This window comes from Hakea prostrata, chromosome 1 (assembly GCF_041222555.1).
Source record: "Hakea prostrata isolate BN-2017 chromosome 1, UWA_Hpros_2, whole genome shotgun sequence".
In the NCBI taxonomy this organism is placed as follows: Eukaryota; Viridiplantae; Streptophyta; class Magnoliopsida; order Proteales; family Proteaceae; genus Hakea; species Hakea prostrata.
In genome coordinates this window covers 76320330-76337540 of record NC_142600.1, presented here as the reverse complement: position 1 = coordinate 76337540, position 17211 = coordinate 76320330, and the positions used below count along the sequence as shown (strand labels likewise).

General features: G+C 36.0%; 1 long non-coding RNA gene across 1 annotated transcript; it reads right to left on the bottom strand.

Annotated features, from left to right (window-relative positions):
* Window positions 1-634: 634 nt before the first annotated feature.
* Window positions 635-15838, bottom strand: LOC149030163 (uncharacterized). The gene is made up of 4 exons (XR_016172889.1): window positions 15542-15838; window positions 15402-15463; window positions 1714-2267; window positions 635-1109 (listed from the first exon to the last, which is right to left on the bottom strand). It is a non-coding gene; the product is annotated as an uncharacterized LOC149030163 (long non-coding RNA).
* Between the last annotated feature and the right edge of the window lie 1373 nt (window positions 15839-17211).

Genomic DNA, 17211 nt, shown 5'->3' with positions numbered 1-17211 from the left:
ATCACAATTTACAAATAAATACAATATATGATTCTTAACACACAATAAGATGATTTTAATATGGAATGATAGAGATTGCTAAGATCTTCGGTTAATATGAGAATGTGGATCGCCAAGATCACACGTTGAGATGGCTGAGATCTTCATTTTTAAATTACATATTTTTGTATGATCTCTTTAGAGATGATAGATATCCACAATCAATATTATTTATAACATTTCTTTTATTTTTCTGGCAATCCATTCTCATAATCTTCATATATTTGTAATGGAATAGGGTTGGTGAATTTGAATTGAAATCATACCAAAATAAATCTTGAAAAGTAGTATGCGAACAATCTCAACCATTAACTACAGTGAGATGAACATATTGAGCTGGGAATGGATTGAAGCTTGTCAGCCTCTGGGATTAAAAATGAAAACAGAGTCGCATCAGCACAGCTTCATATAGCATCTTCTTCCCATAAAGAATGAAAATTTGGGTTAAATGATAATACAATCCAATTACACACCTGCTCAATCACTGGAAGGAAGGAAGCTCCCATTACAGAACACAGTATCATGAGAGGTATAATGCCAACAGTGACTCAATCATGTCAGTTGTCTTTCAGACATTACCAAAAACAGTCTCCTATGTATATAGTGATGGAAGTGAGATCTTACATATGCCCAGAGAACCTTACAAATGACACCCTTGTGAAACCATTAAAAAAATGGCTTTTTATTTGATCAATAAACTTACAAAGAACAAGAAGATAACCAGCAGATATTCAGATCATATCATTACCCACATCTAAAGATTCAATAAATTACACCTCCACAGGATCTCAGCTCAATCCCAGATCCCCTGCAACTCATGATAGTATCAATTACATCTTTACAAGACTAAAGCCCAAGTGACTCAAATGAGATTTAAAAAAGAACAAATTCGGATCCAATTTAAGACACTCATTGAGTGTTGATCTGTATTTTCAAACTCCCACAATTGCCTTTTTTCCTCTTTCTTCTACAAGAAATCAGTGTAATGTCGAGAGATCATGGATGGCCGTAGAGATCACCAATTCTCTTCCTACCAAAGAACAGAACAACGAAACACATTCAAACAGTTCCTGCAAGTATACAGGGGAGAAAATAAAAAGAGAAAGCAAAATTAATGAAACCATAGAAGATTTATGAAATAGCGTGGTATATCAAAAACTCATTATAACATAATTGAATGGGATTGACAAAGTATACATTTTTAATGTGATTTGAAGATTGAATTCCTTAATGGGATACCAATGTAATCTTCTCCTTACCTTATCTTTGGTAGACATTGGCACTTATCTTTGGTGTACAACTGGCAACAAGACCCCAATAATAGTAAGTAAATTAAATTTGCTGACCATGAACCCAAAACTTGACAGTTTACACAATAAATTGTTTTTGCCAAGAAAAACAAATCTAAGTGTCTGAGTGCAGCAAGCTCCATTTGGGTAATATAATGTAGCATTACCCTCAATGTTTTAGGTCTGGGGTTCGCCCCTGAATGTCAACATGTCACAAAACCAAGTTCTTTTGAAATATGGATGAGATGACATATTTTAAGTTGTCTTCTCTTAGTAGTGGGTCATATGGCCAAGTTAGGTCCTAAAATTTGATATCCATCCTATTTGAGGCATTATAAACACAATATAAACATTTTTCTTTATAAATTCAAACACAAAATGGTACCTTGACTTTGAACCCTAGGCTGGTAGTCACTTCATATGTGAGATGTATCCTTGGCTCTTCCTCTGCATGTTGCCTTTCCACCTTCTTTAGTCTTCATCCCTTCAAATATTTACACATGCTCTGCTGCACCTCAAAGGAAGCTTGTGCATTTGGCCACAAATCCTTGTGACAGCCAGACAAATGCTGCTCTGATCTCAGCTTGACTTTGAGAGGTGCACCCTAGACTCTTCCTCTGCCCTTTGTCTTTCCACCCTCTTGAGTCTTCCTCCCTTCAGATATTTAGACACCGCTCTACTGCATCTCATAGGGAGCAACTGCAGTTTGCCACAACCTCTACCAGCCAAATGCTTTTTCGATCTCAACTTGACTTTGAACCCAAGTTTGTTAATCTACCTTGTATGTGAGATGTACTGAAGGCTCTTCCTTCTTCCCTTTGCCTTTCCACATTCTTTAGTCTTCCTTCCTTCAACCATGCTGCACATTGTAGGAAGTATGTGTATTTGGCCACATCTTTGAAGCCACCAGCTAAGTGCTGCTTTTTCTACCGCCAGCCACTGTTGCATTAAAAAATGACTGCAATATTAGCTATTCAACATCATTTCAAAGACCGGACCCAATCATTTGAGTATTTCCTACTTCCCCTTTTGTTTTTTTTCTCCATGAAAAATAATTTTTGTTTCATAAATATACTGTAAGTCAAAACTTAAATAATGGTTAAAGAAGAAATGTCATTTTCCATATTGAAATGGGATACCAACATTTTTCTTAATTTTAAATAACTATCAAAATAAAACAGATATTTTTTACTTTCTTTGGGTTCTTCTATAATTTTTTAAAAATAGATTTTAACTTGTACAGATTTGAATTAAAAAATTTATCCAAGGGGAAAAATCCCCCAACATTATGGAGGCATAGATCGGCAGTGTCCAATATATATTAAACTGTGTTCCATTGAATTATTATAACCATATTAAAAGAAAATTTGCAAGGAAATCAATTTATTCTATAGAAAACTAAATAATTTAAAAAACAGAAAAATAATTCTGTTTTCATTAATCCATCGTAACAATTTTGTAGTCAACAAACAAGGTTTGACCAGATTTACAAAAATAACAACTCAGCCTTAATTATCCCAACTAAAGAGGGTCGGCTATATGGACCCTATAAAGCAAGAAAAGGAAATTGGAGAACCGTAGAAATGGAAATGCAAGTATAAAAGACAAAAATAAGGAATGCAAAATGAAAGACTAAAAGGAAAGTGGATTACCGAGGGAATTAGGAAAACCTCAACTACAAAATGTAGACGACATAGATCCTTGCCCTAAAATAGGTTTAGTATGAGGTCCTAGTTCGCACAAGTTTAGATCATGTTTTTATGAAACATTAATGCTTTTAATGTTGATTCCACACAAGCTTTAATTTTTAGTAGGAGCAAGTTGAAGGCAAGATTTTGCCTCAATCCCATCCCCCCAGACCTGGAGAAAATTAAAAATAAAAATAAAAAATAAAAAAAGCCCTCAAGATAAAGCTTTCCCATCACAGCAGACCAAGAGGCAAGATTTGATAGTTTTGGTAAAAAATCTCCTAAAAACCAGTACCTAAATGACAGTGAGTTGGGTTTTTTTGGACCAAGACAATTGCTGAGATCCCAGCGAGATACCGAGATCTCAAGTGAGATGTTTTAGGTTTTCTGTATCACTTGCTGTCTCATCTTGAGATCTAATGTGATGGAGGGCCAATTAGGAGGAAGAAGAAGGCTCCAAGAAATTAGAGTTGTAACTTGTAGGGGAAGAAAGATATGCACAAGAAGCCACACCGGGACTCTTGGAGTAGGGGGAAAAGAGTGCACAGGTGCACGCAACCATACAGGCTGTCAAACCATTACCTAATTCATCGTCTGAAAAATGAAATTTCATCCTTATTCAATCAATCTGAAAGAAGAAAATTGAGCTAAAGGAAACCAAGCAAACTTGGAAACAAACTTTACTAAGGAAGCAAACTTGTAAGATTCCTAAACAACTCTAACACTTGCAAACATATCCTACAACAACAATAAGCCTTGTCCCAACTAAATGGGGTCAGCTACATGGATTCTTGTCTTCCAATTAGTTCCGTTTGAGGCCATACTAGATAAAAGGCCTAAGCTATGCATATCATTTCTCACAACTTCTCTTAAGGTTATCTTAGGTCTACCCCTAGCTCTTCTAGATCCTTCAAGATTATATCACTTCTCCGTACAAGAGCATTTATAGGTCTTGTTGAACGTGGCCGTGCCACCTCAAACAACTTTCTCGAAGCTTATCACTTATGGGAGCAACTCCCACTCTAATATGATAATTTCTGTATCTTATCCTTCCTAGTTTTGCCACTCAATCCATCTTAGCATCCCCATTTTTGCTACACTAAGTTTATCTATATAATTCTTTTTAACAGCCCAAAACTCTGCACCATACATCATAGCTGGTCGAACGACGGTCTAATAGAATTTTCCTTTTAAGCTTTAATGGAATACATCGATCACACAAGACCCCGGACGCACCTCTCCACTCCATCCACCCTATTTTAATACTTTGGGAAACACATCCTACATATAATAAATTTTTAATATTCTAATAAGATCCAACTTGGTTTAGCTCACCAGAAGGCATCATATCTTTATCATGAATTCAGATTTTTAAAGCTACTAAAAACAACAAGAAATATTACAATGGAGAAACAAACAAAATAGAAGAGAAAATCCATAAATAAATATGGAGAACATTTTGCTACTCAGCAAATAGAGGGAAGGCCAATAAATAATTGCACAAATAAAAACAATAATATAATAATGTTGCTAAATACTAGAACAAATAGAGGCAGCTAAATCTAGAATACAACATTCATACCAGTTGAGTTTGAAACAATAAAACCATTAATCAAGACATCCGATGCAGCCCCTGATAACCACTGCTAAATAGAATAGAACAGAGGCAATTATATGTTACTGCTTAGTATACTAATTAATATTAAACACAGCAATAATAGAATATCATCATTACACCAAACGAAAGAAAAACAGTCTTTTCCTTTGTCGTTTTCGATTGGGACCAACCAGAGGTGCTAGTCATATCTGCTTCTAGCTCCTTATAAATAGTGTCCGTAAAATATTAACGCCATCAAATACACAATACTTCATTCACTTATGTTGTGGTTAATGCTATGCCACTTTTAATAAGGACAAACTGTAGGTAGTCTATAACAACAACATCACGGTGTGATAAATGGAAGCGGATCTACTAACGCTGCCGAATACTTATATATAGAGGGCATAATATACTTTGGCTCCTGAAATTTTATACACAATGACATTGTTTAGGATAAGTCAATCTACAAAATAACATCTGAATCTTCCTATTGTTGTGATCATCATATTCCTCCAAAGGAGGATGCCAACAAACAATTGTGGTTGGCCAAGGTAGTTTCAACCTTCCCAACCTCAATTATAGGATGAAGATAGAAATATAGTACATGAAACTTAAGGCACACCGACAGTACAATTACAACATGGATCTATCTAGTTTTCTTAATTTAAGAATTAGGAAGGAAAAAAAAATTTGTGTTTATACCTCATACCTTGATTTTGATAGATGAACCAAACTAAACAAATCCAAAGCATAGAGAAGGCAACAAAAGAGATTCTTTCAGGTAAAGAAAGGACAGTAAGGGCGATCATAGCTGATTTACATTGAAAGCCCTAGTTGATATTCAAAAACCGCATTATATTAGCCCCCCTCCCAACCAAAAAAAAAAAGATTAAAAAATCCACAGTCTATAGGCTAGGATTGGTTGGGAGGTCCACTTCCCAAAACAACACTTATTATTTGTAGTGGCCAAAAATGGTGATTCACTAAGGTAAGCGGAGCTATCTATTACCATTCTCATGATCTAGTCCACTTCTTCTTTTCCAGTCTTGGTTTTGGCTTGTCTCCAACGAGCTCAGTCTCTAGGGAAGCTCTCAAGGCTGGCATGTGCAAATATCTCCGTGGGCAGCTCCAATTCACTCATAGTTTCTCCTTCAGTGGATAGAGTATCCTAAAATTTCTACTAAAATTGGGTCAACTAACACAAAGCGAAACTCATGTGAACATGGATTGACCCCCTGACCGAAATTAAAAGGAAGGGTATTTCGGTCATTTCAGCCATAGTTTAGTGGCTGGTTTTTTTTTTGGAATTTTATCTTTTATTTATGAAGAATCTCGGTGAGTTAGGAAGCCAAATTTGAGCTAATTAAATAGAATTTAGCATGTGTTAATTATTTCAGCATGTGTCAATCAGGGGCCATTAGATCTTTTAATTTTTCTTTTAATGGCTGTGACTAATGTAGTGGGATCCTAATCTGTAAAGGCATCCCACTTAGAGTGAAGATCTTTTAGTAGGCTATAAAGAGCCTATTCTTTCTTTGTATTGATAAAAGGTTTGATCATGTGAATAAGAAAATTGAGTTTTGGAGGACCGTGGTTCTTGTTTGAGAGGCCACGGCAGATTATGAGAACGCATTCTTCTTCAATAATCAGCAGCCTATCTAGCATTCTTCGTCAGGAACTCCAGCACTCTCCTCCAACATTCAACCTTTAATTCCAGCAAGCACAGTGAGCTTTCAACCTGCAAACATCAGTTCAGCTCAACCCCAGGTAGGTACAGCACCCTAGGAGCCATCAGTCCCCCTTCATCAGCCCCTTCCCAGTCTGCGCAACCCTAAAGCTAAAACCCAACCCTGTTTGTTGCCGTGACATGGTAACAACCTTCTCCAACCCTTGTAGTCCTTCCAGCTCCTCCCCCTCATCCCTATGACAACCCCAACCCCTCCCCCCCCCTACCCTGTTCTGTGCACCCTGTTAGTCCCCTCATGCTTGCTGCCACAACACAGCAGCACCCTCCCCAGCCCCTGCAATGCCCATTACGACACTCCCCAGCCCATCCACCACTATCCCAGCCCACACGATAGTCCCCACTCCCTTCCCTCTCTCTCGGACACTCTGTCCCTCCCCTTTCTGCCTTGCAGCAGATCTGAAACAGAAAAGGAAAGAAGAGAAAAAAAAAAGAAAGAAGAAAGAAAAGAGGAGAAGGAAAAGATTCAAGAAAGGTTTCTTAGAGATCCATCCCAAATTGATGATTCACTAGTTTCTTTCCCCTTTCCAAATATCACATATTTAGATATTCATACTGGTTACCATTCCCCTTGTTCTATACCATCCCACAAAGATTGATAAAACCCTACTTTTCCCTTCCTTCCCAATTATCCCAACCCATATAGTTTTGTTAAAACCCTAACAACCCATAGCTTCCCTTAAAATTATTAGATTATTTGCTGGAAGATTTTGGGCGAATCCTTAATGGGAACCTTAGACTTGGGTTCACATCCGAAACCTTTAGAGGAAATAGTTAGTTGAAGAAGAAACTTGTTTCTTCCGATATTTCAATGCCCCCTCTTTATCTTTTCCTTGTTCAACTATACCGTATTCATTGTCTAAGTGAGAAAATAAATCTATTAAAAAGAATAAGAGTTGCCTCATCGTGTGGCCAAGTAGTGAATGAAATTTCTAATCTAGATCCCCTATTCATTAGGATTGAGGTCTGTTCTCCACCCTCACATTGCTCCACCACATATTAGGAGGGAGCCCACCTCTGAATTCTAATAAAATGAATTAGAGCTGGGACACCCGGTGGGCTCCACATGTGTCTTCCTCCTAATATGTGATGGAGAGGCGTGAGGGGAGTATAAAATTCTCTATCCTAACTGGTAGAGGATTCGGACTTTGAAATTTCTGACTTGCTATATTCATACCTGGTTGCACCTTCTCATTGGTAAGGTGTTCTCACCTAAATTTTAATTATCAAAAATAAATTTTCGATCAACAGCCAAAGTTTGTTTCAACTTTTATCCTACAAATTCAGACTCCCCTGAATTTTTCGGATTGCAAATTGAGTTTATCTTTCATTGTTTCTTCGTATCATTTCTAACAATCTCTCCTATCGAATTTGTCACTTGAAAGAGCTTCTTTTTTGTGGCTATTTCAGTTGTGATGATTACATATTCTTAAACTGCCTCATTCTCATAATATTCATGACTATTTTCAGTTGTGAAAATTACATATTAGAAGCCTACTCTAGCAGACTAGCAGAGGCCTCATTTCCTCATAATTCCATGGATTCTTCATACATATAGTTGAGGGTAACAAGGTTTCCTAAAGATTCTCTTTGTTTCCATGGATTTTTGTCAATTAAAATATAACAAATACATTCTAAAATATCTTCTAATTATAAAAAAGAAAAAAATCCCTCCACATACCAATCCATCTTTTTCCTGATGAATAAGAAACTAGTACATATAACCAGATACATATATTGCCAAACAGCAGGCACCATTGTTGGGATACAGTCCAATCCAATTCAGCCTTTTACTGAGTTTGAAATAGCAGATACATTGGGGGGGGGGGGGGGGGGGGGAATCATAAAAATCAAGGGGGATGGAAGTGGAAGTTCTCATTGTTGAAAGTGAGAAAACCATGGAACATGTAAAGTTGTGCAATTAAGTTTCTTATCCTCATTTCTCTATTCACAAAGAAAATGTAGAAACCCAAAAAAACGAAACAGACAAAATCAAGATCAGGCTGAGATTGTTGTTTTGGAATGTCAGTTGTCCCTTACAGATTACCATACACAGAATCTCATACCCCTATATAAAGATGGAAGTTAGATCCTGTATATTCCTAAAGAACCCTTGCAAATAACACCACATGTGAACATATAGAAATATGGCTTTTCATATGATCAATAAACCCAGAAAAACGAAACAGACAAAATCAAGATCAGGCTGAGATTGTTGTTTTGGAATGTCAGTTGTCCCTTTCACATTACCATAAACAGAATCTCTTACCCCTATGTATAAAGATGGAAGTTAGATCCTGTATATTCCTAAAGAACCCTTGCAAATAACACCACATGTGAACATATAGAAATATGGCTTTTCATATGATCAATAAACATACAATGAACAAGGAGATAACAAACAATGTTCAGATCATATCATTACCCATATCCAGAGATTCAATCAATTACACCTGTACAGGATCTCAGCTCAATCCCAGATCCCCTGCAACTCCTAATATTATCAATTGCATCTTCACAAGACCAAAGCCCAAGTGACTCCAAATGAGGTTTTTCTTTAAAAATAGATTCTTTAAAAAATAGAAATAAAAAAAAAATCCAATCATGGATCCAGCATGAGACACTCAGTCTTGATCTATACTTTCAAGATCCCATTCTTGACCTTTTATCCTCTTTCTACAACAAGCAATCAGATCAAAGGCAAAACATCAAAATTTGATGTTAACCCTATTTTAGGCCTTCTAAACACAATGTGAACATTCTTTATTACTTGAGACACAAAATGGTACATTGACTTTGAACCCTATGTTGGTAGTACTTCATATGTGAGGTGTACCCTAGGCTCTTCCTCTGCACATTGCCTTTCCACCTTCTGCACTCTTCATCCCTTATAAATAGTCTGCTGAACCTCACAGGAAGCTTGTGCATTTGGCACATATCCTTGACACCACTAGCCAAATGCTGCTCTGGTCTCAGCTTGATTTTGAGCCCCAGGTTAGTAGTCTACTTCAACTGTGCGGTGCACCCTTGACTCTTCCTCTGCCCTTAGCCTTTCCACCTTCAGTCTTCCTCCCTTCAGATATTTAGACATTCTCTACTGCACCTCACAGGAAACGCTACTACATTTTGCAAACCTGCAACCATCACAACCTCTACCCAGAAATTGCTGTTTTGATCTCAGCTTGACTTTGAACCCTAGGTTGGTAGCGTAGTATGTATGTGAGGTGTACGCCAAAGCCCTTCCTCACCGTAGCCACTCCCCTAATGCTGCTTTGATCTCAGCTTCTCCACTGCTCCACCACCACTCCCTGTTACATCAAAAAATAGCATCCAATTCAACATCATTTCAAATAACTAAGGGCCTGTTTGGTTACATGAATCTAGGGATTTGAAATGCAATGGGATTTCAAATCTATGGATTCATGGTTTAAAAAATTAACTGTTTGGTTAGCCTCAAATCTATCGAAGCTCATTGAGTTTTGTCGAGTTATCCACGTGAATCTACTAATTTCATCCATTTTATACTTAGGGTGGAATCCATGGATTTATACCCAAGCATTGGCTTAATTCATGTTTTTAGGAAAAAAAAGTAAAATCCCTGAATTTCATGAATCCAATGATGTTTTAACAACCAAACAACTATAAATCTCCGATTCATGAATTCAGGGATTTGAAATCCCTGGATTCAGATAATCAATCAGTCTCCAAACCAATCAATTGAGTTTTTCCTGGTTTGCATTAACCGCTTGTGCTATTTCTCAATTGACAATGATTTCTATATTTTTTTCATAAATAATCATACCATAAGCAACACAACCTTAAAAAATGAATTAGAGAAGAAATTTGACCCAAAAAAAGAAAAGGATTATTTGGGTTCTTCAAAAGATTAGAGAAGAAATGTCATTTTCCATGTTAAAATGGATAACAAACATTTTTCTTAATTTTAAATAATCTTCAAAAGAAACAGATATGTGTAACTTTTTTTAGTTCTTTGTTTTCTAAAAATATATTTTAACTTGTAGAAATTTAAATTAGAAGAATTTACCAAAGGGAAAAAACCAACCCTATGAGGACATAGATTGGCGGTCTCAACCATGTAATAAACTACCTTCAAGTCAATTATTATAACGATATTTAAAAAATTTAGAGAAAATCAACTTGTTTTTCAGAAAACTAAGTATGCATTTGGTAACATTTCCGTTCTGAGAGACTAGTTCTTATGCAAAATCATTTTTTAATGTTTATGTGCTAAAAGACCGTTCTTTCCTTGGAAATGAGCGTTTGACAAATCCGTTCAAAAATATTTCCAGAACACTATTTGGTGTTTGATAAACACGTTCTAAAATTTCAATCAAGACCAATATATTTTATCACTTTCGTTTTTGTTCTTTGGTAAAAACATCTTTTTGATGTTCTGCAAAAGGCATTCTTTAGACCACTTTTATGACCGATCCGTTCTTAAAAAACAGAAGAACGAACCGTTTTAACAAACGCCTCTAAACCGTTCTTCTATTCCCAAAGAACAGAAAAATGTCAAAAACGTTTTCTAAGAACATTGCCAAAGCACCCAAATAATGTAAAAAAACAGAAAAATGACCGCCTTCATTAATCCACAGATTGTAGTCAACAAACAAGGTCAAACCAGATTTATAAAAGTAACAACTAAGCTTTATCCCAACTAACGAGGGTCCGCTATATGGGAATATAGGTAAGAGCAATAAAAAAAAAAAATGAAGCAATGAGACGAGAAAAACAAGGAATGCAAAATGAAAGATTAAAAGGGAGGATGGCCAAAGGAATTAGGAAAATCTCAACGACAAAATATGGACACGTAAGTCCTTGCCCTCAAACAAGTTCTGTTAGAGTAAAACTTAGCACAAGTTTAGATCATGCTTTTATGAAACATTTGTTTATAAGAAGTAACTTGTACCAAATAGTGTTCTCGAGATACAAAAACACCCAACAGAGATATTGGCGCTTTTAATGGGAGCAAGTTGAAGGCGAGATTTTCTCCTAAACTACCCCACCTAATCCCCCCCACCCCCCCCAAAAAAAAAAAAAAAAAAAAAAAAAAAAAAAAAGAAGAAGGAAAGAAAGAAAGAAAGAAAGAAAGAAAGAAAGAAAGAAAATAAAGAAACCACAGAGATAAGCTCTCCCTTCAAGAAGCAAGATTTGCTAGTTTTGGTCAAAAGCTCCTCAAAACCAAGTATTTGAATGTCATTAAGTTGGTCTTTCTGACCAAACGAATTGCTAAGATCATCTCAAGTGAGATGCCGTAGGTTTTTTGTATCGCTTGCCAGTCTCTTGAGATCTAGAGATCTAGTGTGATGGAAGGCCGATTAGGAGGAAGAAGGCTGCAAGAAATGGGAGTTGCAAGGGACAAGAGATATGCATAAGAAGCCACACCAAGAGAAGGGGTTGGAGAGCGCATAGGCACATGTAGCGACAAAGGCTGTCAAGCCATTACCTTCAATTATTTGAATTCTGAAATTTCATCCTAATAAAAGCTACTTGAAAAAAGAAAATTGAGCCAACAACTTGAAAGAAGAAAATCAAGCTAACAAACGAAACCAAGTAATTAAGGAAAAATCTCATAAGATTCCTAACCAACTCTTAAGCTTGCAAACATATCCTAATTTCTAAAGAGTGACTGAAGAATAAATCACTACCTAAATACAATAAAAATTTTATATCCTGCTAGATCTGGCTTGGTTTAGGTCGCTGGAAGGTAACATACCTATATTAAGATCGCCATTAGATCCTCTAAAATAATTACTTACGATTGCCATTAGATCATCCAAAATATATACCTCTTTGCTTCATAAAAGAAGCTGTTTACACATAGAGATCACAACCTTCGACAATGCATGGATCTACTAGTAATCAATGAAGTCTATATACAAAAAATACAAAGCGAAGAGGAGGAAGAAGAGGAGGAATCATAATATCCAGCCTCTACGGACAACTTTTATACCAAGGCTTCCTACCTAATTGTACTAAAAATTGGCACGTGAAGAACTTTGATTGATAGTTACGCTTGAAAAGGGGGGGGCAAGGTTTTTCTTTTTAGGAAAACTAAACATCCTATACGAGTATTGGATGAAACCAACATTTTGGAGGTTATAGGAAATCAAACCAAAAAGAGCTTACCAGCAAAGCCATAGTTGAGGGGATTTGGGATCAAGAGGTAGAAGACAAGTTGCATGTAAAAGCTGATACAAACTTAATAAAGGAACTAGGAAGATAGACCAAACTCCAAAAGTAGCAAAAGCTATCTCTAAAAATTTTTAGTGCTCCCACCAGGCAGAGGTGAAAGGGGTCTATAACTTAAGACTAACTTGAAAGCAAGAAAGCTGCAAAAATGAGAGTCGCATAACAATAACCTAATAGCCTTGCCAAGTTAAGAGGCTAGACAAGCTGATTGGAGCCAACTAGGCTGACAGAGCATATTGAATGCACAACATGAATGAAGAATATGCTCATAGAGGTGGCCTAGGCAGCGATGCCAATCATCAATGGAGGTACTGGCAGCAATATTAGCAGCAGAAGAAGGCCAATGAAACAAAAGACCTCAACATATAGACCAAAATAAAAGATGAGACTAGATTTGAGCCCCCCTCCTTCACGCTCCCCCAAAAAAAAGACCAAATGCAAATATGGAAATCTACTCCCATCAGATTCTAGCAAAACATAAAAGTACAATCACTTCATGCAACCAAATGCAGCCTATATGTAATTTTTTATGAAAAAAGCTGGTCAGAATATGTCAACAACACAAGTTTCAGCATTGGGTTTATCTAGCAGCAATGAAAAGCTAGGATATAATGACAAAATCAAGCTACAAAGCAAAAGGCAAGGGGGGAGGGGCTGGAACAATAGAGAGCTTATGATAATTAGCTAATTGCTCAATCATTAAGGAGGACAGTTAAACTACTACAATTATCCTCGAAGTGTCTAGTAGTGAGTTAAGACTATTAACAACTTCTAATTCAGCACAGCAGAGATTTTCTCTGCCTCAGAATAAGAAGGGCTCAAACATTAACTATCCTGGTCATCTTCCAATTCAAGAGCTTAGATCAATGTTCTCTTCAGTGGACTATTAATAAGGCCTTGTATATGACAAGGGCTTCAACTCTTATCCACTTAAATCTCATGAAAATTCACTTTTATATGAATGGTTTGCTGGAAGCATCAAAGACATGAAACTGTTAGTAAATGTACTTTCTGAATTTCAATCCAGAGGTTTCTAAACACTTTGTATACAAAATTCAATCCAGGAACTTTTCAAGATGTTCTGGAATGAGATGTTAGAAAACAGCCAAAGAAACTTTTCTACTAGTGCCAATTCATTAGAAATTTTACTAATGTTTACTCAGAAGACTAAAAGTTGGCAGGTTTCCAATACCATCAGTTGACATGATAAACCTCTAAACCACTGATTAACTTTCACAAATCTCAGACCCAAAAAGATAAAAGCTTTCACGAGTCTTAATAAGAACTAAAAATATATATAGCACAACCAAACAGAACATGCATCTAGTCAAAGAACAAGTCAGATCAAGTCACCCTAGGTTCAACCATGTCTTCTGTGGTTTCTCAATGTGGGTGATTGGATCATAGTGTCATATGTTCTGTATACAACAACCAAGTTAAACTGATTATTATTTTGACCATTTAAATAGTCTGTACACATAACTTACTTTATATACTGTATGGCAACTGAAACCAAGCTCTTTTGAGTCTCATCTATTGTAATCAAACAATTTACCATATCATGAACTCAGATTTTTAAAGCTACTGAAAACAAGAAGAAGAAAATTTTCAATGGGAAAACATTCAAAATAGAAGAGAAAATCCATAAATAAATATGGAGAACATTACTCAGCAAAGGGGGGGGAGAGAGAGAGAGAGAGAGAGAGAGAGAGAGAGAGAGAGGGAGAGCCAATAAATACTTGCACAATTGAAACACTAATATAATAATGTTGCCAAATACTTGAACAAATAGAGGCAGCTAAATACAGAAAACAAACATTGACACCAGTTGTGTTTGAAACAATAGAACCTTTAATCAAGACAATTCGATGCGGCCCATGATAACCGCTGCCAAATAGTACAGAACAGAGACAATTATATGTTACCACTAGTGCATCTTAATTAACATTAAATGCAGCAATAATAGAATATCGTCATTACACAAAAAGAAAAGAAAAATAGTTCGTTCCAATTTTGGTTAGATCTCTGTTGTTTTTAATAGGGACCAATCAGAGGTGGGAGTCTTAACCCGCTGCTTGCTACTTACAAATAGTGTCGGTCGAGTATTACCACCATCAAATACACTATACTACTTTATGTTGCAGTTAATGCTATGTGACTTTTAACAAAAGGATCAACTGCAGATCTTTGTCATTTTTAATGAGGACCAATCAGAGGTGGTAGTCTTGTTCCACTGCTAGCTGCCAATAAATAGGTGTTGCTCAAGTATTACCGCCATCAAATACACAATACTACATTCACTTATGTTTCAGTTAATACTTTTAGAAGGGACCAAATGCAGGCAATCTATAATAACTACATGATAGAGTAAGGTGATTATCTATTACTGTTGCAGAATACTTATATATAGTGCCCATAATATATCATGGCTTGTGAAATTCTTACATAATGGTGTTGTTTAGTGAACTATGTCAAAGTGGTAAAAATATATTGCCGCCACATACTCCACCTAAGTGTAGTTGCTGCTTCCTTTTCTTGGACTGGATGGATCTTAAAAAAGCAGCTTAAGGGATTCTTCCTCTCCTACAGATACAGAATAACTTTTGCATAGAATCTTTTAAATGTAGAAACTCTTTATCTAGTTTTGGGCTGCTTTTCCTTTTGAGGTATACATGACCTATATTCCTTTGCCCTAGGAGTAATAGATGTCATCTCAATGTTCCCACATGCATGACTACAAGTACTCCCATGTATGCACCAGATTACATAGAAATAGAAGGAGTTCAAATTGAAAAAACCACTAACTGCATAAAAAATGAAAAACATACCTTATATTTGCCTGGTAAATCATTGATCCGATTGATGACAGATCTTCCATATCATTGAAGAACTGTGGTGGAAAGACTAAAATCAAATGCATGGCACATGAGCAAGGATTCAAGATGTGTTAATTAAGAGCAGTCAATACCTTGAAATTATAAGGCAAAAGATGACATTGTACTTTGAAGAACTCCGCATCAGGGACTTGTTCATTAAGCAATTTGACAAAATGGTTCGACCCCATAACCATATGGATTCAAGTGATCTGCAAAAAAACAATTATAGGATAATCTAGATAATAACATCTGAATCTTCACATGATCGTGATAATTCGCTTCCTCCTAAGGAGGATGGCAACAAACAATTGTAGTTGGCCAAGGTGGTTTCAACCTTCCCAACCTCAATTGTAGGATGAAGACAGAAATATATAATACATGAAACTTATGGCAAAAACATTGACTTTACAATTACAACATGGAGCTATCTAGTTTTCTCAATTAAAGATCTAGGAAGGAAAATCAATCGGTGTGTATAATGAAAATTCATACCTTGATTGTGAAGAAGAATCAGACAAAGCAAAATCAAAAGCATAGGCTGGCAACAAAAGGGATTCCTTCATGTGAAGCAAGGACTGTGAGGGCCGTCATAACTGATGTACATTGAACACCGTACTTGATACTCAGAAACCGCATTATATAGTTTAGGGTTTATAGCTGAGATCCAGTCCCCAAAACAACGCTTTTTTGGATGTTCACACCAGAAAATATAGAAGAAAAAAAAAAACGCTTCTTTGGATGAGGATAAAAGTTACTAGTGGTGCAAAAAATGGTAATTTACTAAACTGTTCAAATCTTCTTTTCTTTTTCGTTTTTTTTGGTAAAGATTCAAATCTATTCAAATCTTCTTTCCTTTTTCGTTTTTTTTTGGGTAAAGATTCAAATCTATTCAAATCTTCTTTTTTTTTCGTTTTTTTGGTAAAGATTCAAATCTTCTTTTCAGATATTTCAAATCAAAATGAATCACAGACTCTCCATTGCCATTTTTGAAACGGTGGCAACTCAAGGCTCACGTAAGCAGTGATTGAAACACCCCAACTGCCCGACGCAATAACAAAATCCTGCAAATTTCTGGCGGGGGCCTTCACGGCGTGCTTGTATTGAGAACAGAAGAAGATGAGTGATGAGAGTATTTCTTCACCCATCTCTTAAACCCCAGATTTCAATGAAGAATTGAAGAAAAGAAGTTTAGGGTAGAACAGAAATTTCGCTTTGTGATTTTAATATATTTATTAAATAAGAGTAAAATGCTAATCTTCCCTCAGTCGTTAACTGTTGTTAAATTAAAGTACTAAGTTTTGTGAAACTCTTTGGAAGGTTTGCAAAGTGAGAGTACAGTTCTAAATGTCTTTCAAATTCGCATGTTTATTAATGTGTAACGAAATTTAGAAATTTTTTTATTGAAAAAATATTTGTATCCGTTCGATAAGCAATTGGATTTGAACCACAACAATCTTGCTTGGTGTGATCTCCTATCTTGGAAGATTCGACACCAAAAGAATGCAAATGCATTCATGAAAAGATTTCCATTGTTTGAGATTTTGAGGTTAACTAGGTTTCAAAAGATTACCATTGTTTCGATGGATTTTATCAATTAAAATATAAAAACATACATTCTAAAATAGTTTGTAATTTTTTTTTTCTTTCTTCCTTTTGATGAACAAGAAACTAATAGATAAAACTAGATACATAAACTGTCAAACAACTAGCACCATTCTTGGGATACATTCCAGTCCAATTCAGTCTTTTATTGAGTTAAATA